Genomic DNA, 23,430 nt, shown 5'->3' on the forward strand with positions numbered 1-23,430 from the left:
AGATGAGAAGTAAAATCAAGGTCCTATTGTAAATGACTCTGCAGCAGTTTATGCATAATTCACCCCCTAGTCTCTGTAAGTCACTTTGAATAAACAATAATAATAATAATAATAATAATAATAATAATAATAATAATAATAATAATAATAATAATGTAATTGGATGATGCGTTATGACCCCTGTACAGGGGTGCATGTGGTGAAGAAACTATTTATAACAGAACAGTATCCCTACATATACAGGAACAGTCAATCTGTAAAGTCTAAAACATGCAGAAAATTATTTTTGCAAGGACACTGACTTTCGGTGTAATTTAAACCTATGACTTTCTTTTTTTTTAAACTAAGGAAAAAAAACTGATAATGTGCCTTTTACTGACACGGTTGCATTAGCAACATCTTTTAAGAAATCTGTTCATTACAAACCATGGCCTTTTTAGCAGAAAACCCCAGAATATGAGTGATGACATCAAGATGGCAGTGTGTCCATTTCTAAAGTCTTGCGGTCTGCACTAAGGAGACAGAAATATCTTCATGACAGACAGGGATACATGATGCCACACGTGCAGCTGTCTAAATATTGCTGCTCTTGGTCTCTCTGCAAATGCAAGTACGCTCCCTTTTTTTCTCTCCCAGCTGCAGTTCAGGGTCAACTTTGAGGCGCAATTGTTTAACAGGAGCATGTGGGATGGATGCAGTCGAGGTTTGCTGTTGTGTCAACAAGCTAGCCGATTGCAAACTCATACTTTTTTCAATTAAGAGGGTCAGAGTGCTCAAAATAACTCACATCCTGGTATCTCAGGGATTCGGACAGCTCAGAGAATTAGTGCAAGTGGCATATTATATTAGTTTGTAGGTCCAGTGAACAGCAGTTGATTTTCAGCCTCAGAATTGCATTCTTAGCTTTTTACTGCACCAAACAGATTCACCATCCATTCAGCTCTTGACATTTACCAGTGTCTAGCAAATACATAAGTATAAACACAGGTGCTGTTACAATGCAGTTTTGTTTACAACTTATTGCGGAGGCATTTCCCTGCCAAACAACATGGGGTTAATGGGGAATTAAAACTGACTTGTTTATATACCGTTTCATCTGTGCAGTTTTCCTGTTCCACAGGCAGATTTTTTTGTGTTTAATACGTACAGTTTAATATATACAGTACTGTTTAACATGTAAAAATGTTTTAAAAGTACATTCAGGACAGTAAATGACAGTCACGGTGGCATTTGAGACAGGCAGGAAAAACAGTTGCTGTTTACTTTTATTCTGCTATGTTTTTGTTGGCACCACCGCTGCACGGTTTAAAACGTATACAATTTTAATAACATTTAGAAAAATATAAATTCGTAAAATGTTACTACTTATTACACCGTACAGCCCACAGGTAAATCACTGATTTCCAAAGTCTCTTGGAGTCCATTATAAGTGGAGTGCACCTGTACATACAGAAAGGATGCTTTTCCTGCTGTAGTTTCTGCCAAAACACCTCCCATAATATTGTTTCTAAAAGAGTTTACAGACTACCACAGTGCTGATAAATTTATCATTTCAGATCACTAATCACTGCCCCTTCTCCATACCTCATCCTATGGCTTTAATGCCAAAGAGGAAACATTACCTCCTAGCTCCCCCCCACCAAAGAACAGAAGCGCTCTCTCATTTAGTTAATTAAATATAGAAAAATCCTTCATATAATATACACAAGTAACATGACTTCAAACAGCCAAGCTTTTGCTGGTTAGGGAATTTGTGTTAATTAAAAATACATCAGAGAGTTTTTTTTTTAAACACTTTTATTCATTAGGTAAAATACCTTTGTGAGATTTGACTAGTTTAATAGCTGTGGATCTGTGTTTATTTAATATGATATAAAAAAAATGGGTTTCAATTGGTTTTACGTGTGGTTTGATTCAGCTGTTTCATCCCCTCCCATGTTAAAAGGAACATTTCGCAATTGGATAAAATGTCCCTGATGAATGTTACTAGCTGAATTCTGTGAACAAATTATTTTAAACCTGCCCCATAACCACGAACAGTATCGGTAACTGAAGAAAAGGAAATGACATTAGCAGGTGTGATAGCTTTAACACCTGGAGTGTAGAGAAACAAAAACATTGAACACCTGGCATGCTTAATGAGTTTAATTAAGAAAAAAAAACAATCTAAAATACAGAGAAATGTATATGGGGGTTCAAATTAATGCAAATTGCACATGCCAAACCCTAGAGAGAGGCAAAGTGATTGAGGCCAATCTAAAATTAACCAATGTTATTTCACAGACCTGAATTTTCAGGAGAAAATGTTTTACAATATGCATTCTATTATATGGCTTCATTAAATTTAGCTGGTCAATTAGACTGCAAACAAACAAGAAACAGAGCTCCCCAATTACCCCAAATGTGTCACTACTTCTAGAAGATAACATTCCTCCATGGTTGTCCTACCTATGGAAATATTTTACCAAGAGGGTAGCTCGGCATTATCTATGCTGCTGGGTATGTGAATGAAGCCATGTACATTTGATTTGCATTCCCATATAATCCCCTATTCCTTGCAAGGGGGCCCATGCTTTGGTTTTCTCCTACTGGGCTAAACAAGGCTGCATTGGCTCCTTTATTCTCAGTGTCTGTACACTGTAGTTTTATCAGCAGGCAGAGGTGCTGTATGGTTATATTCACTGCACTATGGGAGAGTGATTCATAAGAGGATTTTGTGTGTAGCTGCTTTGCACATGATGCTGCTTTAAATCTGATGGGTATTCTATTTGCAGAAGAATTCTGTATTTATCCCTGTATACTACAGACCACAGAGTAAAAAAAAAAAAAAAAAAAAAAAAAATGATAAAAAAAAATATTGCAAGGAATCAAGAACATTTTTAGACTTAAACCGTTTGTTAACAATATGCATATCTTTAGATCATTCAAACTATAGATGTAGATGTACTACAAATAACTTAGTTCATTTTAGATTATTGGCTGTAGGATGGCTGGTTTCAGTATTTCCAGATAATATTTTGCAAACCTAAATACTGAACATGGTTATGTTTTTTCACTTGCTGCCATACAGTATACAAAAAATTATTTGCTTAGTTGACTATTTAAAATCATTTTAGTATTAAAAAAAGAAAAGAAACAATCTGTTTGGCATTTTGACTTGATTATTCTGAGACAATGTTGAATATTTTTACTCTAGCAATATAGTTTATCTTCGGTTAGATGTGGTCACAAACATTTTAAAAATAAAAACTGCAATAGATTAAATCACAAAGGTGCTAAACAACATGTATGTAGAAACAGGATTAGCAAATGAAGAAACATCATTAAATGAAGCTACTGCAATTGTATCTGCTTGGTGTTTGATTTTTAATTTCCAGCATTTCCCTACTTTAAATCATGTCAACACTACAATCCTAGAGGATCGTATAAGGACATAAACTCTCCTGTTTAAACTGAATATGTACAGATGGGTTATGCAGGTTAAACCGCGCCACCATGTTCTACCAACTTCACAGCAAGCATGCAATCTTCATGGTGCATGTAATAAAGCACTACAGTAATTCAAGTGCTTTATCATATTATTCCTTAAAACATAAGAAAAAGCTACACAGCAGATTAAAAAAAAAAAAAAAAATGAATATATGTTCCCCAAACAACACAGTTGTTTTTGCAAAGCAATTATGACAATGCAGTTATACTTCCAGTGTAATGGTGTTGTTATCACTGTATGAATTAAACTAAGTATAATAATTAATGAAAACCTTAAACCCAGATTAGAAACTCCCACTACTTGCGAACTGCAAATACGCAAAAAATAAAACAGAATGGATATATCTGCCAGTTACGTTAGGACAACATCAGCGAGTCTAGCTGGTATGGAAGGTTTGGTTGCCAGGGTTCCAGAGAGAACCTATCCTAGTATATTTAGCTAAGTACACAAAGCCCTTCTTTTGTACCATACTGCTTGGAGACCAGCCTCTAGGTTATCTAAAACAGCAGCAGCATTGGCCACCTCCAAATCTGAACTTTGACCTCCTGTTAAATTCCTTGCTTGTTATGAATTAGTTACCAGATTCTTTATTGGCCCTTGCTATGGCTGTTCTTCACAGGAAGATACACATTTCAGCGGAACATTTTCCTCCACCCTCAAGAAAATAATTGACCGATACCCCAACATATTAAAACAGTGTTTATCTTAAACGTTCTCGTAACGGCAAACATGATACCATAATTTGCCAGTCACACCTTACCGCTTTGATCAGCTATTCCTTGTGCTGCTGTGATAATGATACTGTAAGACCTGAAAAGATTCTCCATATCATGAATTTAACTAATAAAAATGGTATCATATCTATGAAGAACACTGTAAATTAAACAAATAAATAACAACATTCCTGCATTAGCGGCGCATCCTGCATTATATTATATATATATATATATATATATATATATATATATATATAGCGGTTATATTTATAAAAAAAAATACACCAAATACGGACGTAGATCTATAATGAAGCCTCCCTGGGATGTTTCAGTTAATTTCCTTCCGCTTTCTTCAGCTTAAGAAAATAAGTCAAAACATACAAAAAAAAAAAAAAAAAAAAAAACCCATTCCTTGCAGCAATGAGACAAGAATGTGGTGCAAATTCCTACTGTCACACCTCATTGTGTTTACTTCCATCTCCAACATATGTCAATTAACAATCGTACAAAGAATAAAGGCCATGTGAAATTTATTTATTCTGTATATTATTTAGCCCTATTGAAACAAGATCTTTCAGATTTCTTATATTAAGATGAACCCAGTCTGCCTAGTGCAGCTGCAATGTATACATATTAAAAAAAAAAAAAAATGAAAGATACCTTTTTACATTTTATTAGTAATGATGAAAAAGTGGGGGCGGGGTAGGATTTGTCTCCAGACATCTTTATTTAGTAAAGCACAATCCTACGGTATAGATGAAAACAAAAGAATTCTGAAATGCTGTTTTGTTGTCCTACAAAAATCACTGCAGTTTTAGATTATACATTCCAAAGCCATACAGCATTCTGTACAGAGAGAAATCTATCATTGAAACAATGACTGGAGCCGCAATCTCACTGCTGTCATACTTCCACTGTCACTACTGTCTACATCTCCTGACATTTACACACTAATCAGTTAAGTTTACCCCACTCAGCTATGTGTGAGGCAGCTGTTTCTCATAGCTTCTGCATTTCTCAAGATCCACAGAACTGTACCACTATGGACGCCTTAGACTACTGTATTTTCATGTGTCAGAATCAAATACTAAATTGCAGTGCTACCTTTCTACCGAGGAAAAAAAAAATAAATAAATTGAAACTTTCAAGAATTCTAAATCAACTTCAAGATTTACAATTTATTATGGGTTCCTTACTTAAGATTCATATAAAATTAACCAACCGTCTTAATATCTTAGCAGTGGCATTGCCTAATATCTGATACATGAGGTTTTATGTCTGATAATCAATAAATAATAAATCTTTATACAGCACTAGTTTGATGAGACAGCACCCCAAATCAAACCTCATATGCTTCAGACCCTCCACACCCCACATTTAAAAATAAAGTAATTCATACCTGTCTGCCTTAGAAGATTGGATTCTTCTGTGCCCTCCCCCCCTCCCTTCACATGTTCCGTTGATGACGCCCCGCTTTTTAAGCTTTTCCAAGTCAATATATACTGAAAGACAAAAGGAAAATATTAGTTTCTTAGAAATATACAGCAGTATATGGTATACATGTTAATTTATTTTATTTTTTTTAATTATTATTATTTCCCGCATATTTCAAAATTGTCTAATCATAAACTATTTATACAATGCCCCTCCATATTTTAATATTAAGCCTCCTTGTTGCTGTGTCTTATCAAAAATTCATTATGCAGTTACAACAGTTTAATATAAGACTTTCTTTTAAGGCCTGGATAAGCTCCTTCACAGTCCACTGCCAGTTAAGGACACAGCAAAAGGAATTATATTTTACATGATTGTGGTTGCACCATAAACATTTACAGCGGTATAGGGTTCACTGCCAAATCTAATTTGCTGAGATCACAGTTTACAGCTGATTGACAGGTAAACCCATTAACAGACGCATTCTCTTTCATCCTAGTCACTGCCCTCTCAACTCCTCTGACACAAATATAAACTAGCAATCCATCTGAGTTTGACAAAATGAAAGATTCTTTCCAAGCAAGCGTTTTAAAGTAACACTGATGAATATAACTTTGAGCCTGACCAACCCATCAAAAATAAAGAAACATTGTTTTTAGCATTCTCTGCCACTTATATCACTACAGTAGGTACCAACCACAAGAGGGTCTATTTTAATGAGCCACAGTCTCAGATCTTAACATCACCCTGTAGTTAACCTGCTCTGCCACAGGCTTCTTTTCACAGTATGTTTAAGTCAATATGGGGGTTAATATGTTACCTCTGGTGGTAAACATCTGCAGGATTCATAGAGATAAAAGGTACATTTAAATCTTCCGCGGTTTAGAACACAACAGGTTTGGCAGTTCCAGTATTTCTCTTAAACCGCTTTCACACATAAATGCCGGTACTGAGCCATCTGAAACATCTCAAAAAATTATTTAAAAAGACCCATTTACACATCACAAAATTGCGCCATCTACGCAGGTATAATACCATCATAACCCTTTCACAGTCAGCCTGTGTGAAGAGACGTGCTATCTCTGAACTATCTCGTGATGAGGTTCAGAGCCGTCCCAAAATATGTTATCTCTGTACTGGTACAACCCAACATGCCGCTTCAATGCCGGCTTTAAACATTAATAACTCGCCTTTGTGAAAGGGGCTCTAGTCATGACGTTTAGTGTCCACATGACACGGAATTCAAATATAAATAGTCAACAGTGTTACTACTCCCCTAATAATAGACCAGGGTATATGGGGTTTGGTGTTTAATGACATACAGAGGGCACCAATGAAACTGCTGAGAAGTTGGCACAAAGGCAAAATTAGAACAAGGCAGCTGAAATACACCCACGGTTCAAACTATTCTTTTTCCATGGGGTATGTGCAGAGGGATTAATACAGTCTGCAACACCTTCTGGGGTGGATCCTCAAACAATCTTCAATATGACAACAGGGTGAAGAAGTGGTTAAAATGTAATACTGCAATAATTACTTCTGGTTTGCCAGTTATAACTTTCAAGAGACTCTTATGTAGAAATAAATGTTCTGGAAAATTAGTTTCTCTAGAACCGGTTAACTTTTTAAATCTATAGATAAAAACAGCAGTGCAGAAACAAGTTCCCAAACAGCTACAAATATCAGTCATACAGAATTTCTACCATATAGGCAAGAGGTTTGTACAGCAGTAACAACGTGCCCAGCAGGTTTCAACCTTTTCCTACATATTCTGCTATCTAAGAGCACCCCACTTTTGCTCTTATTATTTTATTACTATTATTAAAAATGTTATATGCACCAACAGTAACAATACAATTAGACAAATGTACTGGTACCTCTAGTTTACTTGAGTGACCAATCAGCATCCTCAAAGACAATGACAATATGACTGATCACTATTTACATTTGAAGTTCTATATGCAGCATGGGAAGACATTAACAGCTCACCATATGTGAAAAACAAGGAAATAGAATAAATCTTTGCATTACTTAGTCTCACGCTGCTGTCAATCATGAGAAGTAATTAAATTCTCCCGTTAATGTGTACCCATATATTTAAAAATCAGGCAGTACATAAATTAACGCTTTCAAGCATCAAATAACAAAAGGATAAATAAAATAGTATTTAACATGACGAATGGCAACTCTTAGGGGATATATGCAATAACAAATACTGGGAATTGGCAAAAGTCGTCATATATTGTCATTGCCTAATTTCAATTCTACAAAGGTCCCTTTGTTAAGAGGTAGCAGTGGTTACATGTGCTGTACTGTGTAGAAAAGGCTTCCCAAGCCACAGAGATTTTCTCTTTGATTCCTAGAGCTTCAGAGTTCATGCCTTGGTTGATAAAGCAGACCTTATGCTTGCTATAATGTTCTCCAAACCACAAAGTATAATTTTGTGTTCAGTGGGAGATCCTGATCCCTTGTGGCCTCTATTTTATTTTTATTTTTTCATTTTAAGAATGTAGGCAGCTTTCCTCCCCGAGCTTGAGCCCAGAGGAGTGAGTGACTGTGTGTGTGTGAGAGGGAGAATGTGTGTGGGGGTGGGGGTGGGCTCTCTTTAGAACAAGACTCTCTCGAGACACCTCTGTACTATTCATCAACTGTGTTTTTTTTAACAGGGCTGTGAAAAATCAATGAACTCCAAACTGCAAACAGTTCATAATGACAGGAAAAAACTGCAACAAAATTGATTTGTTTAAGTATAATAATACAATTGAGCAGCAACTTGTAAAAGGAGCTTGTGATCCCAGACAAAGACAGACTAAAATAATAAAGCTGCTAGGGGCAGATGATGAATGACATTCAAGGGGGAGTATACCAGACAGCAATTTAACAAAGAAGATTTTCCGGAAAGCAAGGAGACAAATGTATGGATATTCTTATGCACAATTACATAGCCAGATTATACTGTTCTGGGGTGATAACATCTATCTCAATACCAGGAGTGGTCATGTTACCAGGAAACCAGTATTCATTGGTATAAAAAACTGCATCTGATATTCTTGTTAGCGACCTGCTCGTGAGCGCAATACTCAAGTTAATTTCCTGGGATCCCCGAGTGGCTCATCCAGTTAAAGCACTGCTGCTGGGAGTGCTGGATGAGTCATACAGATTGGAAGGCACCAGTTCACATCCAGGCTGTGCAAAGAGGCTGAACTTTGCTGGGGACTCTGAAGGGGGTGTCACATTGTCTCCGACCCTGCCAGGATGGGGGATGGAAAACCAGCAGGGAATCTTTCTCTTCATCGCGCAACAGAGAACCCTACTGGCTAGAGTGGATAAAATCAGGACCTATTTCTCCGGGATCAGTAGCCCAGCAACCTCTGCTCTGGACTGCTTGGCGTAAAAGCGATTCTGGTTTTAAGCTTGTGAGATTGGAGGACGCTCACATGCCTTCAGAACATCTGTGCTGTGTGGGGACTCACTGCGGTGAAACATAATTGGACATTCCAAATTGGGGGAAAAAATAAACAAAAAAAATAAGTGGTCACTCTAAATTAAAATAATAAAATAAAATAAAAAAAAAAAAATCAATTTCCTGTAGTCTTCTACAACCAAAAGAAAAATAGTTCAGCAATATCCTTCTATATTGTTATTTAATGCAAGGGGAAAAGCTTCACAAATGCATAGCTAGACAATCTTGACCATAATACTGCAGTCCTTTGTCTTTATAATGCTGTAGTTAGATCCATAGTTGAAAGACCATGCGATGTGTGTTTCATCTAGTAATGGAACTGCAAGTGTTATTGGAATTAAGGAGTAAATAGAAGCCATGACCATACTATTTTATAACCAGTCCCACAGTTTAAAGGCAGCTTTACACAAAGTAGAACCAAGTGTTAACTATTTTTCATAGACTATAAATATGACATTACAAAATATGGAATGAATACAGTTCAGTATGCAACCCATTATGATGGGTTTATACACCCCAATGTATTAAATCTCTATATTAGCAAACTACTGTAGCTGCTGCAGGTTTTTTTCTCCACCGTATTTACTTTCAGCCATGACAAACAATACGTGCATAGCTAGTATCTTGGGTACATATCTGATAAAAAGAATCCACATTATTAGGCAAGTAAACCATTCCAATGGCACTGCAATGCACACACTCAGATATGGACTTCCACTTGTACATGTCTGACAATCTGTTCTGAAGATGTGTTTTTAATGTTACATTGCATTATATATTCTCCAACTTATTATTTTATAACAACAAGCAACTCACAAAACTCCTTACACTCCAGGCTTAAAATACATGTGGATATTCATTCCTCCAGAGAAGGTCTTTATGTTTAATTGGGTCCTCATGGAATCAAGAAACCCATAGTTACAACAGCCACGGTACGCAAATCATTTTTATTTCTGCTGACATGATGTTGTTCAGTGTAAAATGTGCCATTATATGTAAAGTGGCCCTTAGTTCAAACCAAGCTGCTTTTCAAGTAGTTCTCATTTTAGGGAATTGGGTTTTAGTTAAGACCAGTTATTTGAACCCTTGCAGATACAAGGCAATATCTATTATTCACGAACCACTAAAATAAATCCCAATTACAGATATGTGACACAAGTGTTTTCATGGATATGACTGGGCCACAATCGTACTCTGTCCTACACTTAATTACATAGGGTGTTACCCAACAGCAATTTGGCATTTTCATAACATACTATATAACATGTGTATGGCAGTTTGTATGTGCACATGTCTCCACACAGCAGAACCACCACTAAGCTTAAAGTTATTTGCAGCAATACTGTTTTTTATTTAGGCAGATATAGATGTACTGGAACTAAAATGTGAATAAAAACCCACAAACAGAACAAACTATTATTTCCCACCAAGAATCACAATATATGCATTTCATACTTTAAAAAATAAATCTAAAATCTTGACACCATGCCCAGAACAGCAAAAAAACAAACAAACAAAAAAAACTCTTTTAAGAACATTAGCAAGACAGTAGACAATAAACATGTTTTTCTTATATTATCCTATAGTCTTTCTGCTTGGGTTTACCATATTAACAATATTATGAAAAGCACTTTGAAATGAATGAAGCAGTTTTACACAGAATATCCATGTTTCCAAACATGGATTTAACTAAAGACTAAAGAGCCTAACTAAAGCTGACCCAACGATTACCTTTCAATACAACAATCCAATGAAATGTGTTGTCATGGTGTACAACAGAAGACAGGTCTTGACAAAAACAAGTTTGATAGCAACAAACATCAATTATACTTTATAGGAGCATGCGTTCCACAACAATGTAACAGGCTCACATTATTAGCCACGCTGCCTACCATTAGGATTTCATTGTGACAGGTTTGCAACATCACTGCAAATGGAATGTTTATCTAATTCTGTTATTGGAGTGTGCTTTGCACAATGCAGTGTAAACCAAGCTGAATAAAAGGGAGGCAGCAATAAAACCCTCCTATTAAATGCCCCACACCTCCTTAGTAATGACTGGAAAGCAACCTATGCACATATGTAATCTTTTTAGCATTTCTACACTTGCATAAAATCTATTCCTTTTTATATAATATACTTATATACAATGGCACTTTGATTTATTTTCCAGTGTTTTTTTTGAACATCTTGATTGTTTTCCACTACAACAGAGAGAAAAGAAATAATTGCTAAGTAAATACTGGGTGGTACAGTACATCAAGTACAATACAGCAACTACACTGGAGAGTGGAAAAACAGGTTTGTAAGCGAACACATTATTTTTCATTTAGCTCTCAGCAAATATGTGCAGAAGCTTTGTTCTGATGGCAGTCTCTCCTCACCTGGAGAGAATTCTGACCATTTTAAATGTGCAAACCACGATTACCAATTTCATAAAAGTGAGTATTCACCTAGGAGCAGCAGCACTTCTGCCAAAGTGTGTTTTGAATTCCTTTTTTTTTTAATAAAATGTATGTAATATGCAACAAAAAGGATAGAAATCCTGGTTTTAAAACTCTTTCGTTTGTAATATGTTCGCAAGATCATTCCTGCAAGTAACCAGGAAACAGTTAGGCAGCAATTAGCTAGCTGCTCTTTCAAAGGTCTGCATAGCAGTAACTGCAAATTATGCAGCATTTTGCAATGCTAAAACAGTTAATTTGCTTCATGCTGTGCACACTTCCTTGATTTCTCATTACGCAATTCATTTACCTTGCGCAAGTCTCAGTAAAAATGTCGATTCATTTCTAGACCTTTTAATAAAAGAAGAAAAAATTACATTTTTAAAAAGCGCTTGAAAGCTTATGTTTCTCACAAACATATTCTATTTTAAAGTAATGTGATTATTGGGTGACACTCGTCTTCATTCTAAGGCCCTGTCCACACTATGCCTTTAAAAAGGGTTAAAAGAGCTAAATATGGTTAGCATCTACACCGTTTAACACCGTATTTGAGAACCGGACTCGAAGCCACCTCAGGGGGTAGTCTTAAGTCCGGTTCTTAATTAGATCGCATCAGGTAGTGCAGTTTGACAGAAGCATGGAACTACATTTTGCTTTCTGCTATGTTTTGGCATGAGAGAGTTCGATACTCCACATTTCTTGCTAAACGCCGGTTACTGCAACTCGCATTTCCACCCCAATCGGGATACGAAGGTGTGTGCGCGCTGGCGACTAATCTTGTCCGACAGCTGTGCACACAGTGCATTAAATGTCTACCTGATCATAAGGAAGTTGCTGACCCAGTCGTCATCCACCCAGGTGCAAAGAACTATCGTTTCCCACCACGCACTTGTTCTTGGCTTTGCCAAAATTGATCGTTCAACGGATCCAATCGTAACGCAAGCCCAAAGAAGTATACTTCGTAGAATAAAATTCCTATTTATGGAATGTTTATGGAGGTTATGCAAGGCTTGCCTTGGGCGAGACTTTTGCTGACTTCTCCATCGCCAATACCTTGTGTTTTAAAGAAACAAACCAATAATATTCATGCTTAGCAGTGCTATGTCTTCCATGGGCATGGGCCCCACATTTGCAAGGTTGTAAAGTGCAGTGCATGGTGGGACACTATCGCATTAAGTTCTACAGTCCATTGCACTGCTAGGTGTTCGTACGCACTAAGTCTAACATGAAACGGTACTTTGAGCGTGTTTTTCAGTACGGCTCTTGAGATCGGTTATATAGTGTGGACAAGGCCTTACACATTCCTTGTTGTTTTACCAGTTTGTTTACATTATTGTATGGCTATTTCTGTATTTATTTATGTTCTTGTATGGATTTTTCTGTATTAATAACCAATGGTTCTTGAATCATCTATCAAAACAGACTTTAAGATTTGTGAATCGGAGCCTCGATGGTTCAGAAAAAAAAAAAAAATCAAAAACAGGCATTTATATGAGAGTAACAAAGGTAAAAAAAAAAAAAAAAAAAGTACATGATGATCATAGAACTTTGTTAAACCATTAGAACTGATTTGTTCTGTACTGATTAGTAATTATAGAATATAAAATTTGCAAGATAGTTCTTGGTCAGGAAGGTGTCTTTCTGTGCCACTGGAAATAAAGGAACTTTAACCTATATGCCTTCAAACATCTGGTGTGTCTAATGCCTGTGGCCAATCTTTCACAGTAAACTGTGTTGAAATATAGTGTAAACACAAGTCTCTGTAGTAATTCATTATCTAGTTAATCTAGTTAACCTTTTTGCACAGATACAAACAAGCTCCCTGGCAAAACCAGTGTAAATGATTGCATTTATACTAACAATTGGATGAATTAAAAGAGAAGGTTTAATCTAGAGGGGGCTAATGAGTCATTAGTTGTCTTATTTTTGCAAGTCAGCTCACAACAACATTTCCCTTTTTAAGGCTTCAAGTTAAGCCACGTTTAGCTAGACACAGATCATTTGTATCTGCTCAATTCTCTTTGTTTGAACTATCTGTCTTTTGGAAAAGGAAACAGTTTCAGCACCCTTACTGTTGATTGTGTGCTAAAAAAGGCACTACCAGCAAGTCCTGGCAGATGCAGTTGCATACACTGATGAATTTTCCAAGAAAGCATTCCTGCAGCTCTTCCTTTTTTTTCTACCCACCCCCACCTGATGTATGAAATTCATACAGAAGGACTAGGCGAACTATGGCTGTTATCAGTGTCAAATTTAATGAATTAATCTTCAGAAGAAGCTCTTTTTCTAGGCAATTGCTACTAGAATTTAAATGGTTTGTCTATAATGGCAAAAGACTAGTATTTGCATTAGATCTGACCAGGGATAGAAATAAGACTCCTATCGAATAGCACTTTCACCCATTCCAGGTTTTACTATGAGCTTGAATAGCCACAGTGTATAGGTAACAAGCTCAGGTGTCTTATTAAAAAAAAACAGGAATGGATCAAACTGATATGCAATGGGAGTCTTAATTTAAAAAAAAACCATCACATGTCCTTGAATAAGAAAAGGCAATTGCACATACGATCGGACTGAGGTAAAATCAACCGGGATTCGTCTTCCTGTAAGTTTTAAAAGAACAGTGAAGACAAAAGGTGCATTAAAACAAATGGATGGATTTACACATGAGTATACATGATTTACATTGAACCTGTAATAAATTAATTATCAATTTTGCAAAGCCTGTCTGCTTTGTGAGAACATGTATTGATAGAAAAAAAAAAAAAACCTCAGACAAAGGTTCTGGACACGTAATAGTCTAGGACAACGTTTAAACTGACCAATGTCCAAAAACATATGATGCCACCTCCTTTATCTATAAACAGACATGGTTACGTTAAGGTGACCATCCTCTGAACATTTTGTGGAAATTAATCAATACAGGAGATCTAAATAAAATGATTTTCAAAAATCCATAACGATAGTGGAGATGTGATTGACCTAATAAAATAAATAAACTTGATTTTCCACAAGCCTCTTTAAATTCTGAGGAATATTTAGTAAATACATTTTCAAATGTGTCAAGCAGAGGACACTGTGAAACACATAATATTGTACTTGAGTGTCTCCAAGGATCTGGTTCACAGACCAGTGTTATGTCGTTCCTCCTTTCACTATGGGACCAATGTCCAATAGTTTGAGTGTTTTTTACAATTCCAAAATCATTTGACACCAATATACATTTTCCTTCTTGTAAACTAGGGTGAAATCATGGAAAAAATAACAATAAAAAGGCCATAATATTTCATACAAAACATGGCATTAACACTAGAACCACCACATTCAGTCATTATGACGGTTACATTTTACCAACATCAATATTAAAATGAATAACAAACACAAGTTTTATTGAAGCACGTCATATCAAACATCTGCACAGTCAAAACACTGTATTTAAATGAGCAATTAAAACATAAAAGGGCTTATTTTCTAACTTATCACATATAAAGCATTACTTCAAAAAATGAAAAACTATAATAAAATAAACATTTCACAAGAAACGAGTGAGTATACAGGTGTAAACAGGTATATGTACATACAAAACTGTAAAAACAAATGTATTCTTTTATTTAAAACGAAAGTAACATATGTTTTCTCTGCATGTGTCACTCTGTGCAGCACTGAATCCAGGTTGAGGTGCAGCAGCCTGCTGCTTTGCAGTTTTCTGATCGAAATGTTTCTGCCGAAGCGCTGTGGTTAGCCTCAAGATGAACTCTCTCCTACTGATATTTTCCTTGGTGCATTCCTTGTACAAAACAAAGGAATTGGTGGCTGCCAGGTCCAGCAGAGCTAACAACAGGCTTGTATATTTAAGTAGAATATTGTAGGTTACCTTAAAAAAATCGGTGTATGTCGCCCCCCCCCCTTTTTTTTTTTGAGACAACAAGCCTATAGGTCACTCCCCCCCTTTTTAGGACCACCTAAAAAGACTTAGAAAATAGACTTACACAAAGGTTTTTACAGTATATTCAAAATAAAAACATGTATTGTAAAAGGAAATGACTGCTCTGGCGATTCTAGGCTTATTTTCGTGATTCTGCCTTTCAAATGCCGTCAGGGTATTTAACACATGCATTTAGGAAAGGTCATAAACGGACAAACGCATAACATTAAGACAAGGAGAATAATTTAAATTTAAAAACCTGACACCGTCAAAATGACTGCCATGGCAGATCTAGTGTTAATGCATTCTGAAATACAATATGAAATGTTCTTTTATAAACTATACCGTGCACGGACAACAGCCATCATTTTTTTTTTTTTATATTTAATATTGTTCTCTTTGACACTACAGACACTGTCTATGTAAACCAAATAACTGTAGCAACCTTAAGGCTATATATGTGGACAAATGCAGCATCAAAAGAAACCCACATTACTTGTTACTCAAGCCATGGTGTGCATTTTTCAATGAAAACGAAAGGGTGATTTATAGTAATTTAAGAGAACTGGACCGTAAAGAACTCCAGCTACTGTCTGAATCTATTTTCAAGTTTTCAAATCAGCATCAAAAAAGCACCAGTGTTGAAAACATAACACTCAAATATCCACAAAATCCATAAAAATAATAAAAAAATAAATGCCTCCCAAACCAGTACCGGCTTAAGCCCAAACAAAACACATGGTGTGAAGCTCCCCCCCCCCCCCATTTTGCCTACTGCTTATAATGCTGCTCCATTACATTAGAGTGGCTTATCATGCTATCTGCTCGGGGTGATCAATTAGCCACAGGTTAAATGAATGAACCCACTAAATTGCATTCAGGATGCTATTAATTAGAAATTTCTTTTGCATACCATTTAATGAATATCTTTTATTACCAGATTCTGCCGAGTCAACGCCCCACCACAACTTTTAGCTGAAAGTCAAATTTTCATCTTTCATTTCCGTTTTTTAATAATAATGCACAAATAATGCCTTAAAGGAAATATCACGGCTCATGTGAATAGAATACAATGCCTATAAGTAGCTGCTCTGTGCATTGCATGATTCAGGGTTAGGGTGAGGTTTGATTGCTTCCTATGTCTCCAGATAACGAAGGATTCAGAGGTTTCGGATCACTCCGCAGTCTGATTGATTACGCTTTCCTGTTGCTACGTTACAATCCATATTTTGTTTTTTTGTTTTTTTGGTTTTTTTTTTTTTGGTTTTTTAGACGCGGCAAGAGCTTGTAACTCATTTTGAACATTTTAATGCTATAGTACTACAATATTTATATAAGTGTTTTTTACCTACAAATGTGTTTTTTCATGATGTGGTTTTGCACTGGAGACTGCAGCTTTAAAGTGTATTGTTTGTTGTTTGAAAATATTTAAAGTGATAAAACACTGGATATACTACAGCAGCTTTGCATTGTATTTCACCAGTCATAAAATATGTTCACTGCGATTCTTTATTGTGGCTGTGTGCTGGGCACTACCTTTGCATTTTAAGCATGCCTAATTGTAAATGTAATCTAACTAATGTTAAAAATACTCCCTCTGTAATAATACCTGTAATTTTGCCCCTGTCAGAGTCGTGTAGTCCAGTCCCCCCCAATTTTGCCTTAATGACAACTTTATGGCAGAATTCGGTATTTTAGAAAGCAACACTTGTCTCTAATTGTCATTAAAACATCTAATACATTGCTTAGAAAAGAGGACTGCACTGAAAAAGAACTCAGAAAATACAAAACAAAATGAAAAACAACCCCTTGGCCATCCATATATTATTTAATCTGGTAAACCTACGAACTGCAATACTAGCAGTTCAATTGACAGGCATAAACTTAATTCCGTGGTTAGAACTAAGAATAATAGTTATTGTGTTGAATTATAGTCATTGCATTGGAATTTCTGAACAGTTCAAAATGGGTGCAACTTATTTTTACCAAAAAAATGCTACCTGTTTTATGCTTAAAGAGTTCTTAGAAGGCAATGCCATGTACTAAGCAGTTTCCAAAGAGAAAAAGTTAATCATTTTTCAACGGTATACTGAAGTTTCCTCCGGAAAGGTTTTGATCTAAGCACTTGATATGAAAGACCTCAGGCAAAATAAAAATACACTACATCAATCTTATTTCCAAAAGCTGAAGAAAAAAGAACCAATGTATAAAGACATACCAAGACATGAAAAAACGTGTTTATATTGCTTCTGTTTCATCTGCATTTAGTGTGTTTAAAACATGTATTACAAGAAGATGCTTTTGATAACAATATCATGCAAACTATCAGAAAGCCTTTGCTTCAAATGCCTGCTTCAGGATGCAGTGTACTGTGTTTATATGAAACGTGACAGGTAGTGCTGAATTATTACCTCCACCAAGTTGTGCTTTATATTTCTATCACATGACTGGAAGGGATAAAAATGAAACTTGCAATCAGCAAAAAAATAAACAACTGGCAATAATCTCCTCCTCTGGACATTCGGTGTATGCTGTAGGAAGCAAACTGTGCTTATCACTGCCTACTGCCTTTATTTTTAACAGCAACTGTGACAATGTTCCCTGTGAGGAGGCATGTTTCAGTTCCTGGATAAGGAGAGCAAGATAATTGTTATCAGTTACCTCTCCCTGTAGCTTAAAAATACAGGGTGGGAAAATAGTAGATCTGGAGGGTGGACACAGCTGTGTCTGACCAGCTCAAACTACAGGCTGGGGCATTATTAAGTTTTCAAATGCAATTATAGATACATCTACTAACATATAAGGCTTGTACTTGAAGGTAGTTAGGAACAGCAGTCCCTATAATTGTTCCAGAAGATCTGCTCCTCAACAATAAACCATAACAAAGCCAAGTAGGTAATTCTATATATTTCACACACAAACAACAACCAGTGAGAATCAAGCATCAGAGCAGAACTAATAAAACCGATTCAGATTTTATGGAAAACAAAAAGGTTAATAACATTTTTATGAACTACCGTATTCCTTCAAATTTAAGATGAACTTCAACCATTTTTTGCTTCTCAAAAATAACCTGCGTCCGAGTACAGTAGTGTAGTAAAATGACCAACAAAAGACGCAACTACCCATGTACACAAATAGCAATGTGATTGACTGCTTAGAAACAACAAACAAAGACATCACAGTCTGAATATACAAGCAGCAACGTGACTGCCGAGAAAAGACGAAGCAAAACGTTACTGCCCGATTTTGAATCAACTACATAAAGTTAGTCATTTTTCAAAGAAGCGTCATTAGCCTCCTGAGGAATTCAAAAAGAAGCTTTTAAAATTTAAGTATTTCTAACAACCAGTACCAGCTCGGTCAGATCGGAAATGCTGATCCGACCCCCTTATTTTTCACAAATTGGGAGAAACACAGGTGTGAGTAATTACGACTGGAAATGAGAAGCAACACATAAATGTAATCCTCTGTGTGACAGCAGACACCAGCAAACTGTCTCCATATGTGTAACTGAGGTTGTATCATTGTAAGAGCATATTTATTTGATGTCTTATTTTTTCCTCAACTTGAGGGTGGGCAATCTGGGCTGCATCTTAAGTTCAAGTGCATCTTAAATTAGAAGGAATACGGTATATTAAGGAACAGGTTTCCAGTGGATTGAAACCCCTTTTCTGTGCCCACATGGGCCAATGCACTTTGTAACTGTGACAGCTTCAGCAAGTTTTTTTTTTTTTTCTTTTAAATGAGGACTGACAGCCACTTTGATACTCTCTGAAGCTTGTCTTCTTCCAGTGCTGTGAATCACTGGTGATTCTTCCAACAGACACAAACACACACGAATAGGCACCATTAGGTCAGCTGAAGTGCCAGTTCCTGCTATGTGTGTGTTGTGCTTCTGAACTCTATTACTGAATTATATATGAAGTATATAGGAACTGTTTAATTTGTTGCATTACTGAGGAAGCTACAGTTAAGAAGAATTCTACTAGTAAGCTGAAAGATCCAAAAAACCCAAAGCCACTTAAATTCAGTAGCAGTACAGTATTGCAATAACTGGGAAATTTCTATTGTAATCTAGATTTGAAATGCAAGCATCTTTTTAAAAAAAAAAACAAAAACAAGTCAAGCAGGAATTCAAACATCACCAAATTCTGTTAATACTAGTATTCCCAGTATACAGGTTTCTTATTCCTGCATTCACTCCTCAGGTTTTTGGATCAAATTCAGACAGCTGAACTCCAACATATGTCTTTGAGGCTGTGAAACATGATTTATATGGAGAGAAAAAGCAATACAATCACAGTTAGCCAAGACAGAAAGGGTATTGCAGGCACAACTTAACATACCACAATGTCACCCACTTGAATAATGATGGCTAGAAGCTGTATCACCTTTCCTTGCAAACAATTCATTGAAATATGTTTACACCCTTCTAATTGAAAGAATGTTTTCTTTTTTTACAGACTTGCAACTACTGCAATTGCCATATGCGTAACACAACTCTACTATTATCATCACAAGGCATATGTGTCATTAAATTGTACATCCAGACTTATGCAATAATAGATTACACACACACACACACACACACACACACACAATCCTTTTATTTTTTAAATGTGTAATAAATTGTATATTTATCTAATTTTAAAAAACAAAACAAAAAAGTTCCTCTCTTTTGCTGTAAGCTAAAAACATTTAAGTATAATTTGCAAACATTTTCTCAGCCTGATATGATGTACTTAAGAAATGGTAACCATTTTGTGTGGCGCTCAAAATACATACAAGTCCTTTAAATTATCGATGACCTTTGAGCAGGAAGATTTGAAACAGCTCTCCTCCTATTATCAATCATTCATGCAGTTTCCATTCAAAACACTTCACTCCTGAAGTATCAAATCACACTTGAAGGAGGTATAGACAGACAAAGGGACAAAGATGGTTTAATTTGAAGGGATACAATACATTTCATATGATCTTGACAATTCAATAAATTAGGTTAAAATATTAAGATGCCATGCAAAACTTGAATAACTACTCTTAAAACAAAAAACAAAAACAAAAAAATCACTAAAATATGTGAAATTGCTCCCATTAGTTAACTGAACAAATTAAAATTGCTGGGGTTAAAATGGCTTTTCAGGATATATTGAACAAAACCAGGCAAGTTACTTTATTGTATAAGATTCAATATGTGAGGATTTAACTGCTTGTCAAATGAGCAAATGAAGAAAAGGACTATGTATAAAACTGCTAACCCCAGCTACTGGGATCTGACAGCATACTTATCCAAAGATTGTGGTATTTTTCTCTGATGCAGAGTCCTTTCGTGCAGACTCCTCCAGTGGCAATCTCCAATTACTTACTGCATGCAAGTACTCATTTAACTGGAACTGTGCCTCTGCATCATTCCCATCAAGCTGGCCCCTTTGAAAGAGAACCAGCCGCTAAACATCAAAGCGTGTCATCATCACACCACAGGGGGCATTCCAAGCCTCAGTAAATTCCTGGATTTGTCTGGGAAAACATCAATTTCCCTGCAACTAAAGATATATTATCTATGTTTTCTGCTACACTCAGCAATGGGTGCAGTACAATTTGTCAGAATTCTTTGTTAGGGCAATTTCCTTGTTCTAAATCTAATCAACAATCACTTGTTAAAATATTGAGAGTGAGAAATTTACAAGCAGTCTGCGGGAGAATTTCCATCATGTTGCAGTGCGTGCACAAAGCTTCTGAGCCAATTGTTCCCCGACAATGGATTTGTGAAGCAAGAATGAAGGGATTATTTGATTCAGCTTCTAGTCAAGTGGCCAATTCACTCAGCAATCAATACTAATCAACGGGCTGGCACCTTTTGAGGTATCAGACAGCATTTAAATCATTTTTCCGCTGCAAGTGATTCTCATATTGGGGCTTAACCTGAAGCAGCATTTCATGTTTTTTTTTTTTCTTTTTATTGTTATTTATAGAGACCATAAGAGATCACATTGAAAAGTCTTGCAAATTCTTAGGTCAATAATGTATGATAGACCTACTCAGTCCTACTGCTTGATGTTCTGAAACCTGAAGCGATGTGCTTGTTTCAAAGAATGAAAACACCACAGTCTGAAAAAATATTAATGAAATCTGTGTTAATCTGATTAGTTCGGCCAAGTATATCTAAACACAAATAGTAAGCACCTTGTGTTTGTGAACCGGAGAACACAAAGTAATGGTATTCATCATCTCTACATTAAGCATAAATACAGTGGTACACCTCTGAAATCTCTATATATGGTATAAGAAACTGTGAACGCATGGATAAAGGTAAAACACCTCTCGAGGTTAGAACTTCTCTCAATGGTGTCAAAAGAATAAATGGCCATGACTCCTGAACATCAAATAAACGTGTGCTTTCTGACTGCCTCTGCCTAGGAGAAATTCAAGGCTCCACATCCTTTACACCTGTCATGCTACAAGGGAATTGATAACAATGTCATGGTGCAGGGCACTGTAAAATGGACAAAAAGAAACACATACAAAGATTAATTTATGTTTTAATAAAAAAATATATCCTTTTCCAGAAAAAAAAAAAAAAAAAAAAAAAAAACTGTACATGCATCACAGACCTGAAATTGTAAATGGGGGAAAATCAAATTAAAATACTAAAATGGTTTCAAACTGAAATGATCAGTTTCATTCTTTGTTTTCACAGCTTTGTGTTTAATAACTCTGCAGTGGCTTTGCTGTTGCGAGGACATCACTAGTCATGAATATGTATTGACCTGGTTAAGGGGCCAGATTTCAGTAGGCATCGTGGATTAAATCTAGGAGTATCCCCATTCTCAAAAGCTAGCAGTAGACCAGGAAATGTAGAGTCTTAAAAGTACAATTTCATTTTAAAGTTGTTGCCACAAGTCAGCCAACTACAAACACAAAGCCATTCATTTCCACTTCTTGTTACCTTTCCCCCCACATGTCCTAGTACGCAAACCGTTTGCTCGCCCACGAAAGATCACTTCAAGGGCTTAAACATAAGCACCTTTAAAGTCTGTGACAAGGCATTGTATCCTATAGGAAGAGCAATAAAAAGCTAGAATACAGCACACGTTTGAGCAAGCTATTCTATAAATACAACAAAACACACACATACAAACCATAAGCACACACACAATAAAAACAGTGAGTACTCAGTATTGGTGATTAAAACAGGGAATACTTTATACTCATGGAGCATGGTGCTGCAGTCCCCGAGGACTTGCACAATTTGAACTGGCATCAGCTAATGTTTCTGTTTTGCACGGCTTGTGTAATGAGTTGTGTACCATGACTGCCAATCATCTCTCCCCAAGAGTTCCCCTGACCTGCTGTACTCTGCTGCATGATAAGCCAAGCTATTCAGCCTGCCAGCACTACTGATGGCTCTGCTTGCACAAACAGAAGCATTGTTGTCTCACAGAATGGACACCTGCACTTTGAACCTTTTACCTGTGCCTTTATTGTGTTTCCTTCAAGGCTAAATGCCACCCGTTCCCTCTATTGATGAACAGTAATAATAAAATACATAGGAGGGATTACTGTACAAAGCCCCTTTCTAACAAAATGATGGCTTGCAAGCAATCATTAGTGAATTCATGTTACCAAATAGGCTTTCACTTTTGCCTTCAGTTTTGTTTTTTGTAGCTCACCTAATTGCTTACCAACTAACTTAATCAAATGTATATTTAAAACAACTGAAATGTTTAAAATTTTGATAGTTTAATGTAGGCATCCGCCAAAAGACAAGACACATAGATTTATATGACAAAGGGAAGCTGTAGTAACACTCCGAACACAGCATAGCAGTTACTATTACCAGCACTACTGAAAATTTGGGGTTACTGGTGGGTTAATGCGAGTTAAAAAATTACTCCAGATGCCAAATTTTATAGAGCTCTCTAGAAATAACTGTGCATCATAGTGCAACATCACCA

The 23,430-nt window shown here is 36.2% G+C and overlaps 1 protein-coding gene across 8 annotated transcripts in view; it reads right to left on the bottom strand.

The window, feature by feature from the left end:
• Nucleotides 1–23,430, bottom strand: part of LOC121321831 (zinc finger MIZ domain-containing protein 1-like) — a 140,860-nt gene that overhangs the window by 103,176 nt on the left and 14,254 nt on the right. For 7 of the 8 annotated variants that reach the window (XM_041261075.1, XM_041261077.1, XM_041261082.1 and 4 more), the window contains exon 2: nt 5,606–5,708. The gene's annotated coding sequence lies outside the window, so the exon portion shown is untranslated. Of the gene's footprint in view, nt 1–5,605; nt 5,709–23,430 lie in introns of those variants that run through there. The other variant, XM_041261076.1, reaches the window with a different exon arrangement.

Source organism: Polyodon spathula, chromosome 10, assembly GCF_017654505.1.
Source record: "Polyodon spathula isolate WHYD16114869_AA chromosome 10, ASM1765450v1, whole genome shotgun sequence".
Classification (NCBI taxonomy): Eukaryota; Metazoa; Chordata; class Actinopteri; order Acipenseriformes; family Polyodontidae; genus Polyodon; species Polyodon spathula.